Source organism: Oryctolagus cuniculus, chromosome 2, assembly GCF_964237555.1.
Source record: "Oryctolagus cuniculus chromosome 2, mOryCun1.1, whole genome shotgun sequence".
Taxonomy (NCBI): domain Eukaryota; kingdom Metazoa; phylum Chordata; class Mammalia; order Lagomorpha; family Leporidae; genus Oryctolagus; species Oryctolagus cuniculus.
This window is the reverse complement of record NC_091433.1, coordinates 17550013-17564348: the sequence shown is the minus strand read 5'-3', so window position 1 is coordinate 17564348 and position 14336 is coordinate 17550013. Positions and strand designations below refer to the sequence as shown.

The window sequence follows — 14336 nt, the reverse complement described above, 5'->3', positions numbered from 1 at the left end:
TGGGAGTTGATAGTTTTTTTCTTTTTTTTTTTTTCTTTTTTTTTTTTTTTTTACAGAGGATCAGTTTAGTATGCATTAAGTAAAGATTTCAACAGTTTGCACCCCCATAGAAACACAAAGTGAAATATACTGTTTGAGTACTCGTTATAGCATTAAATTTCAATGCACAGCACATTAAGGACAGAGATCCTACATGAGGAGTAAGTGCACAGTGACTCCTGTTGTTGACTTTACCAATTGACACTCCTGTCTATGGCATCAGTAATCTCCCTATGCTCCAGTCATGAGTTTCCAAGGCTATGGAAGCCCTCTGAGTTCTCCGATTCTTATCTTGTTTAGACAAGGTCATAGTCAAAGTGGAGGTTCTCTCCTCCCTTCAGAGAAAGGTACCTCCTTCTTTGAAGACCTGTTCTTTCCACTGAGATCTCACTCACAGAGATCTTTTGCCAGAGTGTCTTGGCTTTCCATGCCTGAAATACTCTCATGGGCTTTTCAGCCAGATCCGAATGCCTTTAGGGCTTATTCTGAGGCCAGAGTGCTATTTAGGACATCTGCCATTCTATGAGTCTGCTGAGTATCTCACTTCCCATGTTGGATCACTCTCCCCTTTATTTATTCTATCGGTTAGTGTTAGCAGGTCCTAGACTTGCTTATGTGCTCCCTTTGACTCTTAGTCCTTTCATTATGATCAATTGTGAACTGAAATTGATCACTTGGAATAGTGAGATGGCATTGGTACATGCCACCTTGATGGGATTAAATTGGAGTACCCTGGTATGTTTCTAACTCTACCATTTGGGGCAAGTCAGCTTGAGCATGTCCCAAATTATACATCTCTTCCCTCTCTTATTCCCACTCTTATGTTTAACAGGGATCACATTTCAGTTAAATTTCAACACTTAAGAATAACTGTGAATTAATTACAGAATTAAACCAGTCATATTAAGTAGAACAGACAAAGAAACTACTAAGAGGGATAATGTATTAAGTTGTTCATTAACAGTCAGGGCTATGCTGATCAAGTCACCGTTTCCCATAGTGTCCATTCCACTTCAGCAGGTTTCCTTTTTGGTGTTCAGTCAGTTGTCACCAATCAGGGAGAACATATGGTATTTGTCCCTTTGGGACTGGCTTATTTCACTCAGCATGATGTGTTCCAGATTCCTCCATTTTGTTGCAAATGACTGGATTTCGTTGTTTCTTACTGCGGTATAGTATTCTAAAGAGTACATATCCCATAATTTCTTTATCCAGTCTACAGTTGATGGGCATTTAGGTTGGTTCCAGGTCTTAGCTATTGTGAATTGTGCTGCAATAAACATTAGGCTGCAGACTGCTTTTTTGTTTGCCAATTTAAATTCCTTTGGGTAAATTCCAAGGAGTGGGATGGCTGGGTCGAACGGTAGGGTTATCTTCAGGTTCCTGAGGGATCTCCAGACTGACTTCCATAGTGGCTTGACCAGCTTGCATTCCCACCAACAGTGTGTTAGTGTCCCTTTTTCCCCACATCCTCGCCAGCATCTGTTGTTGGTGGATTTCTGAATGTGAGCCATTCTAACCGGGGTGAGGTGGAACCTCAATGTGGTTTTGATTTGCATTTCCCTGATTGCTAATGACCTTGAACATTTTTTCATGTGCCTGTTGGCCATTTGGATTTCCTCTTTTGAAAAATGTCTATTGAGGTCCTTGGCCCATCTCCTAATTGGGTTGTTGGTTTTGTTTTTGTGGAGTTTCTTTATCTCCTTGTAGATTCTGGTTATTAACCCTTTATCTGTTGCATAGTTTGCAAATATTTTTTCCCATTCTGTCGGTTGTCTCTTCACTCTCCTGACTGTTTCTTTTGCAGTACAGAAACTTCTCAATTTGATGCAATCCCAATAGTTAATTTTGGCTTTGACTGCCTGTGCCTCCCGGGTCTTTTCCAGAAACTCTTTGCCTGTGCCAATATCTTGAAGGGTTTCTCCAATGTTCTCTAGTAACTTGATGGTGTCAGGTCGTAGATTTAGGTCTTTAATCCATGTTGAGTGGATTTTTGTGTAAGGTGTAAGGTAGGGGTCTTGCTTCATGATTCTGCATGTGGAAATCCAATTTTCCCAGCACCATTTATTGAATAGACTGTCCTTGCTCCAGGAATTAGTTTTAGATCCTTGATCGAATATAAGTTGGCTGTAGATGTTTGGGTTGATTTCTGGTATTTCAATTCTGTTCCATTGGTCTATCCATCTGTTTCTGTACCAGTACCATGCTGTTTTGATTACAACTGCCCTGTAGTATGTCCTGAAATCTGGTATTGTGATGCCTCCGGCTTTGTTTTTGTTGTACAAGATTGCTTTAGCTATTCGAGGTCTCTTGTGCCTCCATATAAATTTCAGCACCAATTTTTCCAGATCTGAGAAGAAGGTCTTCGGTATCTTGATTGGTATTGCATTGAATTTATAAATTACTTTTGGGAGAATGGACATTTTGATATATTGATTCTTCCAATCCATGAGCATGGAAGATTTTTCCATTTCTTGGTATCCTCTTGTATTTCTTTCTTTAAGGTTTTGTAATTTTCATCGTAGAGATCTTTAACGTCCTTGGTTAAGTTTATTCCAAGGTATTTGATTGTTTTTGTAGCTATTGTGAATGGGATTGATCTTAGAAGTTCTTCCTCAGCCATGGCATTGTCTGTGTATACAAAGGCTGTTGATTTTTGTGCATTGATTTTATACCCTGCTACTTTGCCAAACTCTTCTATGAGTTCCAATAGTCTCTTGTAGAGTTCTTTGGGTCCCCTAAATAAAGAATCATGTCATCTGCAAAGAGGGATAGTTTGAGTTCTTCCTTCCCAATTTGTATCCCTTTAATTTCTTTTTCTTGCCTAATAGCTCTGGCTAGAACCTCCAGAACTATATTGAATAGCAGTGGTGAGAGTGGGCATCCCTGTCTGGTCCCAGATCTCAGTGGAAATGCTTCCAACTTTTCCCCATTCAATAGGATGTTGGCTGTGGGTTTTTCATAGATTGCTTTGATTGTATTGAGGAATGTTCCTTCCAAACCCAGTTTGCTTAGAGTTTTCATCATGAACGGGTGTTGTATTTTATCAAATGCTTTCTCGGCATCTATTGAGATAATCATATGTTTTTTCTTCTGCAGTCAGTTAATGTGGTGTATCACATTGATTGTCTTGCGCACATTAAACCATCCCTGCATACCAGGGATAAATCCCACTTGGTCTGGGTGGATGATCTTTCTGATGTGTTGTTGCATTCTATTGGCGAGAATTTTATTGAGGATTTTTGCATCTATGTTCATCAGGGATATTGGTCTGTAATTCTCTTTCAGTGCTGCATCTTTTTCTGGCTTAGGAATTAAGGTGATGCTGGCTGCATAGAAAGAATTTGGGAGGATTCCCTCTTCTTCGATTGTTCTGAATAGTTTGAGAAGAATTGGAGTTAGTTCTTCTTTAAATGTCTGGTAGAATTCAGCAGTGAATCCATCTGGTCCTGGGCTTTTCTTTGTTGGGAGGGCCTTTATTACTGTTTCAATTTCTGTCTCAGTTATGGGTCTGTTTAGGTTTTCGATGTCTTCCTGGTTCAATTTAGGTAGGTTGCATGTGTCCAGGAATCTATCCATTTTTGATAGGTTTCCCTGTTTGCTGGCATACAAGTCCTTGTAGTAATTTCTGATGATTCTTTTTATTTCTGTGGTGTCTGTTGTTACATTTCCTTTTTCATCTCTGATTTTATTGATTTGGGTCTTTTCTCTTCTTTTTTTAGTTAGTTGGGCCAATGGGGTGTCAATTTTGTTTATTTTTTCAAAAAACCAGCTCCTCGTTTGGCTGATTTTTTGTAATGTTTTTCTTGATTCAATCCTGTTGATTTCTTCTCTGATTTTAATTATTTCTCTTCTCCTACTAGATTTGGGTCTGGTTTGCTGTAGGTTTTCTAGATCCTTGAGGTGAATAGAAAGCTCATCTATTTGGTGCCTTTCCAATTTCTTGATGTAGGCACCTATTGATATAAACTTTCCTCTTAACACTGCTTTTGCTGCGTCCCATAAGTTTTGGTATGTTGTGCTGTTATCCTCATTTACTTCCAGAAAGTTTTTGATTTCTCTTTTGATTTCTTCTATGACCCATTGTTCATTCAGGAGCATGTTGTTCAATCTCCATGTGTTTGCATATGCTCTAGGGATTCCTGAGTTGTTCATTTCCAACTTCATTCCTTTATGGTCTGAGAAGCTGCATGATATGATTCTAATTCTTTTGAATTTGCTGAGACTTGCTTTATGGCCTAGTATGTGGTCAATCCTAGAGAAGGTTCCATGTACTGCTGAGAAGAATGTAAAATCTTTAGCTGTAGGATTGAAAGTTCTGTATATATCTGTTAGATCCATTTGGGCTATAGTGTCGTTTAAATCTACTGTATCCTTGTTGATCTTCTGTCCTATTGATCTGTCTATTTCTGAGAGTGGAGTATTGAAGTCCCCCAGTACTATTGTATTGGGGTCTAAGTCTCCCTTTAAGTCCGTTAACAAATCTTTTAGATAAACCGGTGCCCTGTAGTTAGGTGCATATACATTGATAATTGTTATATCTTCCTGTTGAATTGATCCCTTAATCATTATGTAGTGTCCCTCTTTGTCTCTCTTAACGGTTTTTGTAGTAAAGTTTATGGTGTCTGATATTAAGATGGCTACGCCTGCTCTTTTTTCATTTCTGTTGGCATGGTATATCTTTTTCCAGCCTTTCACTTTCAGTCTGTATGGATCTTTGTTAGAAAGATGTGTTTCTTGTAAGCAGCAAATAGATGGGTTTTGTTCCTTAACCCAGTCAGCCAAACGGTGTCTTTTAACTGGACAGTTCAGGCCATTCACGTTCAATGTGACTAATGATAAGTGGTAACTTTGCCCTGCCATTTGCCAAAGATAAGTTCTAATATATGCTTTGAATTCCCTGTGATCTTTTGCTGTGAGGTTTCCTTCCTTTACCTTCTTTCATATTGATGACTGTGTTTCTTTGTTTCTGTGTGTAACACATCTTTAAGCATCTTTTGCAGGGCTGGACGAGTGGCAACAAATTCTTTCAATTTCTGTTTGTTATGAAAAGTCTTTATTTCACCTTCATTCACAAATGATAGCTTTGCAGGATATAATATTCTGGGCTGACAGTTGTTGTCTCTTAGTACCTGGGCTATATCTCGCCATTCCCTCCTAGCTTGTAGAGTTTCTGATGAGAAGTCAGCTGTGAGTCTGATTGGAGATCCTCTGAGAGTAATCTGACGTTTCTCTCTTGCACATTTTAGGATCTTTTCTTTATGTTTCACTGTGGAGAGTTTAATTACAACGTGTCGTGGTGAGGATCTCTTTTGGTCGTGTTTAAAAATTAGTTCACTCACTGATAAAAGCATTAGAATTTAGAACAGGTTTTACTGTAAGATGTACAAATAAAAAAACTTACCAGGTTTGATAAATATGAAGAATTAAACTATATTCAACTCTTTCCAAATAAATTCTTGTATGTGTAGTCTTAGTACTTCAATATAAGAAAATGAAACTCTTCTTGTAGATGAGTAGCAAATAGGCAAAATTTCATGTGTGTTTATGTATTGTTTTCTGTATGCTTGGTAGCATAGGTGTAACACAGTAATTAAGAATCATGCTCCTGGATTTGGGTTTCCCTTCTACCATTTGTCAGCTATGTTTCTATGGGCAGTTTATTGAACTCATATTCATTGTTGTTCTTTTCAAATTGTGTTTAACAACGCATAGCATGAGATGTACCCTCCTAACTTTTCAGTAGAGTGTACAGTGTTAACTGTAAGCACAGCATTGCATATCAGTTCTCTCCACGTTTTCTTCTCATGTGACTGATTCTTTGTTCCCACTGAAGAGCAATGCCCTCTTTTCTCCTCCCCCACTCCCTAGCAAACAACACTTTAAAGGATTTGACTTTCATGGATTTAGATAATAATACAAGTGGAATCTGGCAGTATTTAGCTTTCTATGATTATCTTATTTGATTTAGCATAGTGTCTTCAAGGTTTCATCATGTTGTAGAATTTGATGTTTTTTTAATGGCTTCAAAATATTCCATTTTATGTATATACTATTTATTTATCCATTAATCATCCATAGACATGTAGGTTGTTCCTGCCTCTTGGTCATTAGTAAAAGTGCTGCAGTGAACACGGGAGTGCAGGTACCTCTTTGAGGTCATGATTTCAGTATTTAATCTGTGGCTCAGTGTTCTCACCTGTAAATTGGGAATGATGATTAAATTGTCAGATGATGTGATTATTTATATTTTAAAAATCACACATAAATAAAAGTAATAGAAAACTTTGCAAAACATAAGTATAATACAAAGGTTTGCTGCTGTTGTGCACAAATGCAACTATAAGAAAACAATGAGAATATATGGTTTATATAATAACAAAGACTGGCAAGTACCTAGGATAATAAAAGTTGTTAAATATTTAACAAATAAAATTCTGTATGAAAAAAGACCTAAATCAGTGGAAAGATACACTCGCTCCCAGGATGGCAAGATTTAATATCAGAGAAATTATTGTTACCTCTGTTCTTTGTCTCACATGGAAGAAGAATTTCCAAGAGGACAGCAGAGAGATTTGCATAGATTTATTAGTGTCAGAGACCTCCAGCCAGAGCAGCAAGGAGAGGGGCTTCCAAGAGAGGAAAAAACCCAAAGAACCTTGTAGCACTGAGGTTTTTTAAGTACAATTTCAAAAGAAAAAAAAAAAACTTGAAGATCAGATTGGCATTCCGTTACCAGGCAGGGACAAAACCCCAGGACCTGATTTACAGTCCTTTAAAATATCTGGCTTGGTCCTGATAAAACAGAAAAACCATCTAGAAGGATGGGAAGGGGTCACTGCTCCCTTGCTATTCTCATGGTAAATTTGTAAACTTGGAGATTCCTGTAGAAGGAGGACACTTTGATTTGCTAAAGATAACCTTTTCAGGGGGAGCAGGCACCTCGCTATTCCAAATTTCTACCAGGGAACCACCCTGACTGCCTGTTACCCATTTGACTCCTCACAACTGGATGTGCTCTGGGAGACTTTACCTTCTGAAGGTACTCATGTACTCTGGAATCCAACAGTTTTACCCCTGGGTTCACAAAGTATCTCCTTGCCTGTGTGTATATGAATGTGTCCATGGACATAAATATTCATAGCGGCACAGTACCTAACAGCAAAAATCCTGGAAGCAACCCAAATGGCCATCATACAGATAGTGAATGAATGAACTGTGCTATCCAGTAGTCAGAAGTAATGAATTATGGCAGGACAGAACAACATGAATGGGTCAAGTGAAAAAAGTTAAATTCCATAAATTAGATTCATTTTTTTTCCAAAGATAAAACTAAGTAAAACAAAAAGCACACTTTTAATGAAAGTAGCTATGTGCAGTGCAACCATGTAAAAAAGACAGCTAAGATATTAGGTGATGGTTCCCTTGAGGGAAGGGGTGCATGTGGTTAGATACAGGTTGATGTCAAGGTCATGCGGATAGGTTCTCAGACACTTAGGATGTTATTTGCAGCAACTAATTAAATAAATAAAGGCATGCTGTTTTCATCCCAGTCATTAGATGTGTCATGAACCTCAACCTTACAAGGAGTCTGGTATTGGTACCTGAGACCTGTTCCCAGAAATCCATCAGAAAATCATTTAAGATGAAAGAGAAACTTGATTTCATTAAACCAGTTGCAAGCTGAGGAGATACAGCCGTTGGTACAAAAGAAAAATGTCCACTGAGAGAAGGAAAAGGTGCTGGCATTTAAAGGCAGAAGCATGGATAGGAAGCCCTCATTCTGGTGGATCGGCTTGCCCTCCCTCCCTCTCTTCACCCCTCCCTCCCTCTATCCCTTCCCTCTTATTTCTTTTTAAAGATTATTTACTTGAAAGTTGGAGTTAGAAAGATGGAGAGGCCGGTGCTGTGGCTCACTAGGCTAATCTTCCGCCTGCGGCGCCGGTACTCTGGGTTCTAGTCCTAGTTGGGGCGCCGGTTCTGTCCCAGTTGCTCCTCTTCCAGTCTAGCTCTCTGCTGTGGCCCGGGAAGGCAGTGGAGGATGGCCCAAGTGCTTGGGCCCTGCACCCACATGGGAGACCAGGAGAAGTACCTGGCTTCTGGCTTCGGATCAGCGCAGCGCGCCGGCTGTAGCAGCCATTTGGGGGGTGAACCAACAGAAGGAAGACCTTTCTCTCTCTGTCTCTTTCTCTAACTCTGCCTGTCCAAAAAAAAAAAAAAAAAAAAAGAAGAAGAAGAAGAAGAAGAAAAAGAAAAAAAAAGAAAGATGGAGAGACAGAGAAAGAGAGAGGTCTTCCATCTACTGGTTCATTCCTAGATTGCTGCAACAGCCAGGTCTGGGCTAAGCTGGAGCGAGGAGCCAGGAGCTTCCTCCAGGTCTCCCACCTGAGTACACGGATCTAAACTCTTGAACCATCATCCTCTGCTTTTCCCAGACCATTAGCAGGGAACTTGATTGGTAGTGGAGCAGCCAGGCCACAAACTGGAACTCATATGGGATACCAGAATTGCAGGAAGCAGCTTAACTTGCCATGCCACAAGGCATTTTTTTTTAAATAATTCATTTAAAAGGCAGAGAGAGAAATGTTACCAGAGAAGCAAAGGGTCCTTGTCTTCATGCAAGAAAGAATTCAGGTATGAGACAGAGTAGTGGAAAGCAAAATAGCAAAGTTTATTAGAGTAGGGACATCTGTAAGAATGGATGGGCACCTCTCCAGACAGGACCTGAGAGAAAGTGTGCATTTCACATTTAGGCTGGGGTTTTTAAGGGGATGGGTCTTGCCTTCCCTCCCCCTATCCTTCTTCTCCTCCCGAGCGAAGGACTTGTTGGGTGTAAATACGAAAAACTCCTTTCTGAGTTTTTCCCCCTGAAGTTATCAGACAGGGGAAGCCTGGCTGGCGTGGCTCCACCTTAGAGGAAGGATGGTTATCAGGCCAGGTAGAAGGGGCAGGAGCCCCTGGAAATTCATCAGGATCTGAGCAGGACTTAAGTGCAGATACTAGGCTGCACCTGGAAGGTTACCGAGGCGAAGGGGCAGGACTCCCTGGAAGGTCATCAGGATCCGGGCAGGACTTTGAAGTGCAAGATGCTGGGCTGTGGAGATTCTGCAGTGGTGCTGGTCTTCAGGCCTTTCTCGTGCACACATAGGCTCAATTTCTAACTTCCTACCTAACAAGAAAGATACATGTTAAAGATCTTGCATCTGCTGTTCAATTCCCAAAATATCTGAAACAGCCAGGACTGAGCCAAGCTGGAGCCAAGAGCCTAGAATTCCATCCTGGTCTCCAGCGTGGGTGGCAGGGACCCAAGTACCTGAGCCATCAGCTGCCTTCCCAAAATGTGCATTCACAGGATGCTGGAATCGGAAGAGGAGCTGATGTTGGAACCCAGGCATTCCCATATGGCTCAGTAGATGCCAGCACTCCAAATGGCATCTCAGCTCCTGTGCCAAATGCCCACCCTTGGTTGGCCTTTAAAAGAAACCACAGATTGCCATTCAGTGGTTGAGTCCAGATGGTGTTCCAGGCGCTGTTTAGAGACTGTGTGTGCAGTGCAAATAGAAAGGGCTGCCAAGTTCAGCTGAGGGTGTCTCTACTTTAGGCAGAGAACAGCAGAGTTCATGGGCAGTCTCTACTCAGCCCATTGTGGCGGGACTCTATTGAATTTAGGGCCAGTATTAGCCACTCAGGCTCCGTCTAGAAGGTTCTGGGGTTCACAGATCCAATTAAGAAAGTGTATGTGTCTGAGAGTTAGTGAAAGGATTAAATGACTCAGTAGTCTCAAGAGGAGCAGGCCCACAGCTAACTGCTCTATCACTGCTGTCTAGTTTTGCTACGAGTATTATTGATGAAATTACCTCTCAGCTGTGTGAGGTATTTGTGTTTGGTGCCAGTACTATACACTGGAATATAAACTTCTGCTTGGAGTGTACAACAAGTCAGATCATGGGTCTCAGATCACCCCAATGCACATGCAAGAAGACCTTGCTTCCACCTCTTTTTCAGGGGCCCCCATTCACTTTCCAGGTCTCTCTCACTGTTTCTAAGAGTCCCTCCCTTACCACCTGCTGTTATGCTGTGGTCCTCATGAATAACCCCGAGTACCTGTAAATCCTTACAGTGTACTACGTCTCGACTCTGGCTTCTGATCTCTTCCTAGACAGGAAATAAAACAGTTGGATTCACCTGTGTTTATACAGAGTCCAGGACAGGGGTTAGCCAGAGTAGGAGTTCAGCAAACAGTTACTGGATACTGGTTACTGCAAACAGATTCCTCCAGCCTGGGGTTGTGCCAAGCGAATCGTCTGTTAGCACAGTACCTGGCACACACTCATAATAGTTATAGTCACAGTTTTATGTAAAGATACTCATTGGCTGAATGAAGCAGACCCAAATTTATTTCACTAAGGAAGTGAGTTGAACGAGGCCATTGTGTTTTTTTTTTCTTTTTTAAGATTTATTTTATTTATTTGAAAGAGTTTCAGAGAGAGGTAGAGACAGAGAGAGAGTCTTCCATCAACTGGTTCACTCCCCAGGTGGCCGCAACAGCCTGGAGCTGCGCCAACCCGAAACGAGGAGCCAGGAGCTTCTTCCGGGTCTCCCATGTTGGTGCAGGGGCCCAAGGACTTGAGCCATCTTCTACTGCTATCCCAGGCCATCACAGAGAGCTATATTGGAAGTGGAGCAATTGGGACTAGAATCGGCACCCATATGGGATGCCGGCACTTCAGGCCAGGGCTTTTACCCGCTATACCACAGCACCAGCCCCTGGAACGAGGTCATTGTAAAAATGGCTGCTTTCCATCGTCCCGGATGCTGTTGTGCACACTTTCTGAAAGGAAAGGAGAGGAACTGCCCTGCCTTTTTAGGGTCTCTAGAAAAATGTTCATGTTAAAAGTTTAAGAATGGGGGCCGGTGTTGTGGCGCAGAGGGTTAACGCCCTGGCCTGAGGCGCCAGCATCCCATATGGGCGCCGGTTCTAGTCCTGGCTGCTCCTCTTCCGATCCAGTTTCCTTCTATGGCCTAGGAAAGCAGTAGAAGATGGCCCACGTCCGTGAGCCCTTGCACCTGTGTGGGAGACCCAGAGGAAGCTCCTGGCTCCTGGCTTCGGATCGACACAGCTCCAGCTGTTGCGGCCAACTGGGGAGTGAACCAGCGGATGGAAGACCTCTCTCTCTGTCTCTCTCTCTTCCTCTCCTCTCTCTGTGTAACGCTGACTTTCAAATGAATAAATTAATTAAAAAATAGTTTACAAATGATGAAGGCAAGGCACATCTCCAGATGGACATTTGCGTGTAGTCTTCCTTGTGTTTCTTGTGTTTAAGACTTCCTCTGCTGCTTTTATGAAAGACGTAGCATAATGATGCTTCTGTTTCTGACTCAGTAGTTGCTTTGCGATTGTGAAACTTAATTCCTCTAATAGCCAGCCAAGCAGAGGGGGTGGTGGAGTAAAAAGAAAAGGAGTGGCTGAGGATTCCAGGTTCTATCAGGTGAGTTCTGATTCCACCTCTGCTTAAACAGCTTGTATTGTTAGTCACCTCACTTCAGAGGGCAGAATGTTAATAAATTACTGGGCTGGACTGCTCAGTTAAATGATTGTAAAGTTTCTTCTGAATGGAAAACTGAACCCTACTGTGTACATGTTTTTCCATTTGCAGCTTTGTATCTGCACATAATTCATATCATTTGGTCTTTCTTTGAAATCTTTTTGTTTTATTTGAAAGGCAGAGAGAGAGAGAAGGCAGAGAACTTTTCCTTCCACTGGTTCACTCTTTAAATATTTGCAGCAGGCAGGAGTGGGCCAGAGTGAGGCCAGGAGTCTGGGATTCAACCCAGGTATACCCTGTGGGTAACAGGGACCCAAGTACTTCTACCAACATCTGTCTTTGTCTAGGGTGTACATTATCAGGAAGGTGGATCAGAAGTAGATGAGCCAGGACTCAAACCCAGGAATAGGTGCCCCAAGCAGTGTTTTAACTACCATGCCAAATGCCTGCCTGTGTTTTGTCTTTCTTGCTTGCCTTTTAGAGCCTTTTAGAGCCCAGTTGTTTTACCAACAGTGTGATTGGGTCCTGATAGTTTCTTCCCCACAGTGATTGGCTGAGGTTATTTAAGACCCCATAGCCAGGTACTTCCCACTTTGCCTGACTGGCCAGTTCCAGGTGGTGCCTTTGGTGCGTTCTGTGGTCTCCCACTCTGCTTTGCAGGTGGGAGAGCTGCAGGAGAACTAAGAAGCCAAATGACAGAACACAGGGACCAGCAGCTCAGGGTTGAGGATCTCTTCTACGTAGTGTGTGACTAAAGCACTGTTTGGGCATTAATTTTCTGGTCCTAGTTTCCTTAGCTGTGCTTTGAAGGGATTCAGCTGGGTGTTACTTTAGTTACCTCATTGCTGTGCCATTCCATGAATCACTCTATAAACCGTGCTGGCAGCTACATCTCTATCTGCTCCTAGACGACTGCTGTTAATGGCATGTGGGTGGCGTTGGGGAAAGTCTAATTAGTGAATCGTAAAAGCCTTCTACTTGCCAACCACTGCCAATGTGTGATCTTCACTCACACTAACCTAGGAGGTGCCTTTTCTTCCTGTAGTTTGTAAATACATAAGCTTAGCCACAGGAATTTGGGTAACTTTCCCACAAACACTAGGGCTGTTAGGTGGCAGGATTGGGGTTGAAATACTCGTCTTTTGGACTTGGGGTGCCCCTTGCTCTCAATCCTGTGCTTTCCCATTTAGTGGGAGCTGGCACACAATGGTAGAAAATGGCTTGGCAGCCACCAGGCTTGAGTGGAGTCATAGCCCTCTGAGAGGTAATTTCACTTCTCAGCCTCAGCCTCAGACTCTGTGGGTCTCCAGATTAGTAACACCGAGTGAATGGTAATGTCAGGGTGGTAGTGTTAAATCACATACAGAAAAATGTTTTTGGACACCCATAGGAATTCATTAGTAGAAGCTACTGCTAGCGGAATTTTTATATATTATATATGATTATATTTATCACAAAAGTCCATTTTATGCCCCTTCCGCAGTTTTGGAAATTGGTGACGTGTGGTAAAGTGGCGTTTGTAAGTAATAATCTGTTGAATTTAATTAGCTGTGTATATGCCCTACAGATTAGATTATCTGTTTCCCAATTGTATAGAGTTTCCATGTGGATCTTCGAGGTTTTTTTGGAAGAAAATATGACAGTGAGGCTGGGTTTCACTCCCAAGTGTCAGATAGAGAGAAGCAGTACATCCCAGAAGACAGGACACCCGCTCTTCTGGGTCTCAGTTCCTCTGTTTTTCTGGTGCTTGTACGATATTTAGTGATTCACTTGTGTGGCCCAGTTTGTAGATGTCAGCCCAATCGTTGACTTTCTCAGTGGGCAATAATCTTTTAACTGGAATGCTTCAGTATCTGTAAGAGTGGACTCTAATCTGGAAACTTAGAAATGCCATAGGAGATGCTATAGAGCCTAAAGATTAAGTTTTTACCTTTAGAAAAATCTATCTTGCACCTCCCATGTTGAAAATATTTTAAACTGTATTTTTAACGTCCATATTTTCAAACTGTGTCTCATTCTGTTGACCTTTATGTCAGAAAACTCCAGCAGTTAAATAGCACAGCCTTCCTATCTTAAGTCCCTATCAATGATGTGTCTTGAATTTATTGCTTTCTGAGCACCAAATTCATTTATACTATTTTTATGCACGGTATTTGCTATGACTTTAGATAGCTCAAAGGGTTATTTTATGCTTTTTGTTCCAGTTCTCTCTGTAAATTTTACTTTCACAGTGCAGTCAGCAAAACTACTAGGAACCAAAGAGGCACTTTGCTCTTTAAGAAGAAAACTTCTGACTTCTCTAGTTTGGCCAAGCTTGATCCTGCCTCCCAGCTGCCCCTCAGTTACTGCGCGACATAGCCTGGATGGTGACTACCTTGGGTTTTGATCCTGTGAAAATAAGACTTGATACATAATAAAGAATTACTATATTCATGACACCTATTTTTCTTTTTAAGACTTATATTTTGAAAGAGTTAAACAGAGAGAAATCTTCCATCCATCCACTGGTTCACTCCCCTAATGGCCTCAACAGCAGGCCAAAGCCAGGAGCTGGCAGCTTCATCTGGGTCTTCACATGGGTGCCAGGGGCCCACATACTTGGGGCATTTTCTGATGCTTTTCCAAGGCCATTAGCAGTGAGCTGAATTGGAAGTGGAACAGCCAGGATCTGAACCGGCGCTCATATGGGATGCTAGCATCACAGGTGGTGGTGGCTTTACATGCTACACCACAACACCAGCCCAGTATTTT

General features: G+C 41.8%; 1 protein-coding gene across 2 annotated transcripts in view; it reads left to right on the top strand.

Moving 5' to 3' along the window:
* The window catches only part of ADGRA3 (adhesion G protein-coupled receptor A3), a 139770-nt gene that overhangs the window by 118236 nt on the left and 7198 nt on the right, over positions 1-14336 (top strand). The gene's annotated exons all lie outside the window — the stretch shown is intronic.